Source organism: Marmota flaviventris, chromosome 9 (assembly GCF_047511675.1).
Source record: "Marmota flaviventris isolate mMarFla1 chromosome 9, mMarFla1.hap1, whole genome shotgun sequence".
NCBI lineage: Eukaryota > Metazoa > Chordata > Mammalia > Rodentia > Sciuridae > Marmota > Marmota flaviventris.
Genome location: NC_092506.1, coordinates 18441562 through 18450160, shown reverse-complemented (window position 1 = coordinate 18450160; position 8599 = coordinate 18441562). Strand labels below are relative to the sequence as shown.

Genomic DNA, 8599 nt, shown 5'->3' with positions numbered 1-8599 from the left:
CTTGTACAACCAGGATATACCTCCAGGATCTCACACAGGTACATTTTGTACTATCTCATCTTCCCCACAAGCAAGTACGCACAATTTTAAATTAAATTCTATTTTGGACAACCCTAATCTTCCCAAGTTTAGGGTTTTTAATTAATTTATTTATTTTTCTTTTTGAGATGATCTTTTCCAAAGCCTTTGCTTGGTTGAGTCCCTGACTTTTTAAAAAAAAATTTTATTTCCTATTTATAAATGAACTCCTACTTGAGAATAAAAGAGAGGGTATTTCCTGGTGACTTTCCCCAGAGCGTCCCTTCAGCTGTCCTTCACTCTCCACCCAGGTTGTACTCTCAACATCTCCAATCACAAATGGTACCTGAAAATACTTCTGGAGACCCATGTTCTGTTTTTCCCTTTCCCAATTATAATTCTTGTCAATGGAGGGATTTCTCTTATTCCTTTGTGCATAACCCCAGGGGTTAGAACACTCCTGGTCACCCTGTATGTGCTTAATAAATATTATTGGATAATTCCAACTCCAAAAAAGACTAAGGAGTTTAAAATATTTTAAAATAAGCATAAATAAGTGAGGAATACAAATACTTATAAGTATTTTTGGGGGTTAGAATCCCCCCAGTTGGCACTCTTCCAATTGTCCCTTTGGACTCATTTTTTATTTGTTAGAGTGCTTTTATACAGAGGCCATGAGTATGCCAAGATTCTCAACTACTTTTAGCCGCTAATTGTCAAGTGCTTTAAAATCAAGTGTCTATATCTTGAAGTTATACATTTTTTATGGGACGAAAGCAACTGTATACGCTTTTTCATTTTATTGGTTTTTTTTTATTTATACGTACCTAGATCTATTTTATTAACTGTGGGAAAATGATTTTCCTGTATCCTCAAGATATGTATATCCAAATCCAATGGATGTTCATTTTCTCTGAAATTCTATGAAAAATGCTAAAAGACACTTACGATGTTTCGAGCCACCTCCCTTGATGAGGTATATGGGAAGACTAAGATCCTAGCATGATTTAGCGAACTGTTTCCTTATTAAAACAAATATGCATGATACATGTGAAGACAATAATTTCAGCATGAGTTATGGTTTCAAATAAAGCAACACTTAACTCAAGTAGTTTTATTTTGAAATAAAATATGTTATGTGCAATAAACATGTAGTTTGTTAATCCCCAACTGTATTTGTAACTTCAAGATGCATTGAAAGATATTTGCTGAGTTTGTATAAAGTTCAGATACTTTACTAGGAGCTGTACCTTATGTCTCAGATCTTATATGCTAGTGCAGAAGACAAATTATGAAAATTAAAATAAAAAATCATAGAAAATTCCATGCTCAGAAAATTGTAATGGAATAGTGCAAAGGTGACGGGGGACCTCTGAGGAGGTTGGCAAGGGAAATTTCTGAGAGGAATTTCTAAGCTGAAATCTGAATGTGGGAAGAACCACCCTCAGACATACCCATTGGAAGAGAAAATGTTATGCAAAGAAAAGCCTGAAGTGAAGAATGTGGGGTGATCAGTGCACTGCAGCTGGGGTGGGGCTGTGGTACATGGTGAGAGATTAAAAGGCAGACAAGGCCCTGGTAGACAATATTATTAGTTTTTAATCCTTATGTTAAAACAGCTGTTGTGGGAAGCCATTCTCGCACATGATTGGGCACCTCCCGGATTGGGTGTGAGGCGTTCTGGCAAAACTGTGTGGGAGCTTTCCCCACCCTCTCCAGGTGTGAGAGCCTGTCCGTGTGGGGGTGTGACTGACCACTGACCCTGAGGCCAATCACTGACCCTGACCTTGAAATGCTGCCCCCACCCCTACCTTCATTGGATGGAATTTTCCCCTGAATTTCTTGTTCCCCAATAAAAGGCCACTCCCTGCTGTGCTCGCTCTCTCTCTCCTGCTAGCCCTGAGTAAGCCTTGCTGCCCTACCGGGTGGTTTGAGGTGTGAGCCAGAGAGGTGAGAGCCGTTTGGGACCTGGTCATAGAAAAAGGTAATTGAGTCTGTGTGTTTTATTTTGATCTCACTAGTTAACTTTTATGCCACGAACCTCTTTAATGAAACCAGTGTGCTGGTCGCCTGGTGGAAGCTGTGGCATCAAAGAGACTCTATTAGACTACAAGGGAGAAAATTGGAGAGGACACAGGGTAGTAAGTAGGGGTCACAGGAAGATTTTTTTTAAGATAAGAGATTGATTATTTGCTACTGTAAATTATCCAGTGATAAGGAAAACGGAAATGAAAGAAGAACATTAAAGGAAGTTTTAGATCAGTGCCCTTGTGTGAGCAAAAAGGAGAAACCTATGTCCCAAGCACAGGTCAAGTGGCATCACTGGCTTTGAAGTGGGACACAGATGATTCCTGTACAGTCACAGGTAGGACCTAAGTGGACAGATGCTGGCAAATCAGTAGACATAGCTGTTGGGGTTGGTAGATGTTCTTTTTAAATTTTTAATTTTTTTAAAGTTATAAATGGACACAATATTTTTATTTCATTTATTTTTATGTGGTGCTGAGGATGGAACCCAGTGTGAGGCAAGTGCACTGCCGCTGAACCACAACCCCAGCTCCAGTAGACATTCTTTCTTGAGGGATTAAGTATTCTCAGTGAAATAGGAGGCAAGTCCACCTAAGAGTTAATGTTTTAGTGGGCTTTTTCGTCCTCTCCTTTGCAGCAAAACTCAAGAGATCTCTACATTGCTTGTCTCTCATCTCTCTCTTTCTGTTTTTCTATAAGCCCTTTTCTGTTTCATGCTTCATTATCTAAGGCTTTCTGAAAGTCTTTTCTGAGGAATAACAAATGACCCATATGACATTAAATTTAATAGCCTTTGCTCATTTTTCACCTATAAAATAAATCCATTTGCATTTTTAATGAAGTTTTTCTTGACATACTATTTTGACAAGACTAAGATTCTCAAAGTAATATCTCCAGCCTAGACTTATTTCTTGATGCTATGATGTGGAAATCCAATTGTCTCCATGGCATTTTCACTGGAAGAGTTAATTTCCCACACTGAACAAGTCCAAGGCTGTCCTTCTGGTCTTACCTTTATCCCCAAGTGTATTCTACCTATAACATTTTCTGTCAATTGATGGCACATTTGGTCTGTCTGTATCACACATAATACCCAGTCCATCAGCAAATCATGTGGAATCAACTTGCAACATATATTCCAAATTCAACCACTTCTAATCACTTTTAGAACTATTTTTGAAAGACTCAGAGCTCCTGGTTACTGGAGTAAGGAGTGAGAAAATTTTAATCAGGTCTTAACTGGTATCCTAGCCAATACCAGGTTAGAGGGAAGGGTCACATAAAGAGGGACATATCTGGCAAAATTATGACAGAAACAGTGCCAGAGGGGGAAATCATTCTGGGTTCAGCTGAACCCACAACTGCATAGCACTGTGTGAGAAATACTACACGTTTCCCATTCATATATGGAGAACTGTGGCAGGGAGCAGTCTTATTAGGGATATCTAAACCTTCGTCTTAGGAAAGCATAATCCCTTGCATCTTCATCTGTCTTGGAGAAAAAACAAATACTGTCATGGAACAATGACCTTTTAGCAAGACTTCGGAATAATTTATACAGTGAAATCACTGCAAGTCTGAAGTCTGCAAAGATTGCTGCCCAACAGAGGGAGTAGGGCAAAGCTCACTCTGTTGCCCAGGAGCACAGTGCTTCTCTAAACATGCTGAAGACTCTCAAGTTTATACAAAGTGCCCTTCCCACTTCTGGCTAGGTTCAGTCTGCTGTTTATGGGATGCCTTGGCATCAACCCCTCTGCAATACAAGGGGGCCCATGGGTTCCCAGACCAGTCACTGAATTTTCAGAGCCACCTGAGTCCTATTTTGGTGCAGACTCAGGGGTGTTGCTCTTTTGATCAACCTGGGTCCGTAGGAATTCTTCCTGCTCACCAAGAAATATGTGAGTATACAAAACTGCTCCCTGTGTCCATGTGGTTGATGTAAGTCTAAAGTCTGCAAAACACAATGCCTAGCAGGGAGAAAAGGGAGAGGCCCGATCCACTATCCATGTACACAGGCTACTCCTCACATCCTAAAGCTTACCGTTATTGAATATTTTAGTTGTTCACTGTTTCACATGATAGTGCATTATCTGTAGCAAAGCTTCTCCATATCATTTTAATTTTAGAATAAACTTTTAAGCTTTGGGTTACTAGTACAAGATTACGATTCTGGAAGTATTTACCAACATGTTTTGAAAAAAATTACATGAATGAACCAATTTCATTGAAATTTTAATAGGTGTAACTAATAAGTAGCATCATTTTAAAGATACATATTTTATTCTTATGCTAATTCAATTTCTAGCATACTTGCATTTGTTGATACTGCTTAAAAATAATGCCAACATTGATATTTCCTGTCTCCCTTTTGGTGAATTCTTAGTAAAACTGCTCATAACGACCATGCACTAGATTCTTGCAGTTCAAGCAGCTGGGCCAGAGGTATTATTGCTATTGAAGGGTAGAAGAAAGAGAAGAAAGGTGGTTTGTTCAAGGACAATTGACTACTAGATGATTAAGTTGAAACTGCTAGCATTTTGGTAGAAGAAAATGAATAATTTTTTAATTGAATTTTTATTTGGAATAAATTCAGATCAAGAGAAAACTTGATAAGATAGTATAGAAATTTTCTGCATACTTCTATTTCATAATATTCTCGAAAGTACATCTGTCAAGATGAAATAAACATGGATATGCTACTCTTAACTAAATACCAAATTCTACATATATTTAAGTTATTTTTCGTCTGCTATTATTTTTCTGCTCTAGGAGTCATAACTCATTGAATTTAAGATAATTACTTTTAAAAGATTTGAAATCATGAACCGTGAGCACACTATTTTCTCATTGGCAGTATTTTGACACTACTTTCAGGTATTTATTAATTAATGGAAGAGTTGGTTTGTTTAGATTTTACGCTTATTATTTCAATTCTAAACTGGTATTGCTTTTAGAGCACTTCAGATAAAGAAAGTGGAGACATAAAATGTTTTATTAGATTCATATAGGACCTTGTCTTCCTTCCTACCACCAGCCTCTCTTGGCTTTTTTTTTTTTGCACAATAAGGCCATCTGAAACAGGAGTAAGTTCATGTGGGTCTGAGGCCACAGTAATTTAAGATCTATCAAATTTTCAAACATTCAGAGCCTACCAAGGACATTTAAAATTGTCACACACTTAAAAATAAAATTTTCACTGTGAATATCCAAAGAAAATATTCTGTTTTATACACATGAGAAGAAGAGTAAAAGAGAAGCCTAGGATATGATGAGGCAGGAACTTGGAGTAAACTTGATGCCATCTGTGCTCTGGGTCAGGGGCTGGGGCAGGTCACTCTCCTCACACCTCATCTTCCCCAGTGCTACTGACTATCAATGTTTTTACATCCAAGTCTTTATCTGATTCTCACAAGAAGTCAATTGACAGATGTGCTTATTAATCCATAGGCCAACTCATGGACTTTTAAGTAACCTGGTGCATACAGTGGAAGAGCCTGGAACCATGATTCTCGCTGCTTTACTCATTCTCTTCCTGCTTTGCCCTGGAGTGAGCTGACCAAAGGCAGATTCCAGATGGAAATTCTTTCCCCTATGGTATATCATTATTGTAAATAATATGGGAAATGATTATGGTAAATGATTCCTTGCCTTATTTCAATTAGTCTTATGTCAACAATCAGAAGTAGGCATTACTGTCTCTGTGGAATTTTGCTCTAATTTTTAAATGATGAATTTAAAAACATCAACTTTTATGCATACCTATGTCTGTAGCTGGGCACTTTTTCATAAAAATAAGGTCCTTATTTTTATGAAAAAAATTAAATCATTAAAAAGCACATTCAGGGCCAGGCCCCATGGCACACTCCTGTAATCTCCACAGCTCAGGAGGCTAAGACAGGAAGATTGTGAGTTCAAAGCCAGCCTAAGCAAAAAGCAAGACACTAAGCAATTGGGTGAGACCCTGTCTCTAAATAAAATACAAAATAGTGCTGGGGATGTAGCTCAGTGGTTGAGTGCCCTTGAGTTTAATCCCCTGTACCAAACAAAAACAAAAACAACAACAAAAGAAACCCACATTCAGTATACAAATTTAAAGAAACTTTTGAGAAGTATCCATGATTTTCAAGTGCCTTGTAAAATCCATAGATGCAACCGTCTCCAGGTCAGATGGCTTGTTATTCACCCCAGCTTACTTCCATGGTAATGGCTGACCTGATTACTACATAATAGTCCACATTTTCTCATTACATGGATGAGCTGCAGATGCTTCTGAACAAGTCAATTCAGAAAGTCACAAGTAAATCACCAAAGCTGGCACTCAAGGTTAAACTTTGAATTTTTTCTATTACATGTGGATGCTTCCATTCCCCTTTATAGACACTCCAGTACTTTAAGTCCTCAAAGATTCATCTCTACCTTAAGACTGCCTGATCTCCAACTCCTACCCTCAGTAAATGACTTAATTTGTGTTCCCAGTGACAAAATAAGCACTAAAGATAATTTTACATCTGGGTGCACCTAACTCTTAAGGACTATAAAAATTATAAACTGATCTGAAGGAAATATTTCTTTATCAAAATTGTAGACTAGTAGAATAGCTGAGTAGACATACCCCTTATTAGAATACTTTTTTTCTCAGAAATCATGCACAATCAAAGCTTCATAACTGAATTTGTCCTCCTGAGGCTTTCACAGAATCCTACTGTTTAGAAAATAGTATTCGTTGTGCTTTTGTTGGTCTACATTGCAACTATTGGGGGCAACATGCTGATTGTAGTGACCATCCTCTGTAGCCCTGCACTGCTGGGCTCCCCCATGTACTTCTTGACATTTCTGTCCTTCCTGGATGCCTGCTTCTCCTCTGTCATCACACCAAAAATGATTTTAGACTCCTGTATAGGTATAAACCATCTCTTTTGAAGGTTGCTTGCTGCAGATCTTTGCTGAGCACTTCCTTGCTGGGGAAGAGATGATTGTCCTCATGTCCATGGCCTATGACTGCTATGTGGCCATTTGAAAGCCCTTGAACTACTCTTCAATCAGAAACTGGAGGCTCTGTGGCATTCTGGTGGGGGTGGCCTGGACAGGGAGCTTCTTGCATTCTCTCATACAGATTCTCTTTACTTTCCAGCTGCCCTTTTGTGGTCTCAATATCATTGATAGTTTCTTATGTGACTTGTACCCATTACTAGAGCTGGGCTGCACTGTTACATCTTTGGACTTATATTATTCATATTTTGCTTGTCTCCTGTGTTGTCATCTTGTTCTCTCTGAGAAACCTCAATTCTGAAGAGTGGAGGAAAACTCTGTCCACCTGTGGATCTCACATTGCTGTTGAGGTTTTATTCTTTGTTTGATGCATATTTACACATGCAAGACCTCCTTCTGCCTTCTCCTTTGACAAAATGGTGGCCATATTTTACACCATGCTAACCCCCTTGCTCAATCCTTTGATTTATGCTTTTAGAAATATGGAAATGAAAAATTCCATGAGGATTGGTGGTGATTTCTGATGAAAAATAAAATTATTAAACTTTATAAAAAATAATATAATGAGTAACAAATTCAAAATAGTCTTAAAAAAACTTGATGGGACCCTCATTATCTCTAAAGTGGTAACACAATTCTATAGAAGTGTCAGTACTGTGGGTCAGAGATGATGTTTTCACTATCTTTTCTTAAAAAAAAATTGTATTAGTTGTTGGTAGACCTTTATTTTTATTTATTTATATGTGATGCTGAGAAATGAACCCAGTGCCTCACACATGCTAGGCAGGTGCTCTACCTCTGAGCCAACACCCCCAGCCCCTCTTTTCACTATCTTATCAGGCATCTACTCAAGTTGGCAAGCCAAAACATCCTATCATGTAAATTGAAGATAATTAAATTTTATGCTTACTTAAATTCTAATACTTCTCAAATGAAAGAAAAAAAAAATACTTGTCATACTGTGGACCACTAACTCCATGCTTTGAAAATTCTTATGGAGGGATGTCAAAGTGTCTTAGAAATTCGAGATAGATACTTAAAGTATTTCGAGTGCAAAAAAAATTTGATTTAGAATATTTATCTCAGTGATGCTGGAGAAAAAGCAACTGGAACTCAGGATGGACATTCAGAAGACTATTAGTGGAACCTTCATCATATGTTTCTTATATGCTGTGACCCTATTTTTAAGGTGGGTCCACTACCCTCTGTATGGGTTTAGTCATTCTTTTTTTTAAAAAAAATATTTATTCTAATTAGGTATATATGACAGGAGAATGCACTTTGATTCATTGTACATAATTGCAGCAAAACTTTTCATTTCAATGGTTGCACATGATGTACGTTCAGTCATACATGTACCTAGGGTAATGATGTCCGTCTCATTACCCCTATCCCCTCTCTCCCCTTTGCCCAATCTAAAGTTCATTTATTCCTCCCATGCTTCCTGCCCTATCCCCATTATGAATCATCATTCTTATATCAGAGGAGTCATTCAGCATTTGATTTTTTGGGATTGGCTTACTTCATTTGGCATTATGTTCTTCAACTCCATCCATCTACCTGC

The 8599-nt window shown here is 37.9% G+C and overlaps 1 pseudogene; it reads left to right on the top strand.

The window, feature by feature from the left end:
* Nucleotides 1-6690: 6690 nt before the first annotated feature.
* LOC114093763 (olfactory receptor 4C15-like) lies at nucleotides 6691-7559 on the top strand (annotated as a pseudogene).
* The last annotated feature ends 1040 nt before the right edge of the window (nucleotides 7560-8599 follow it).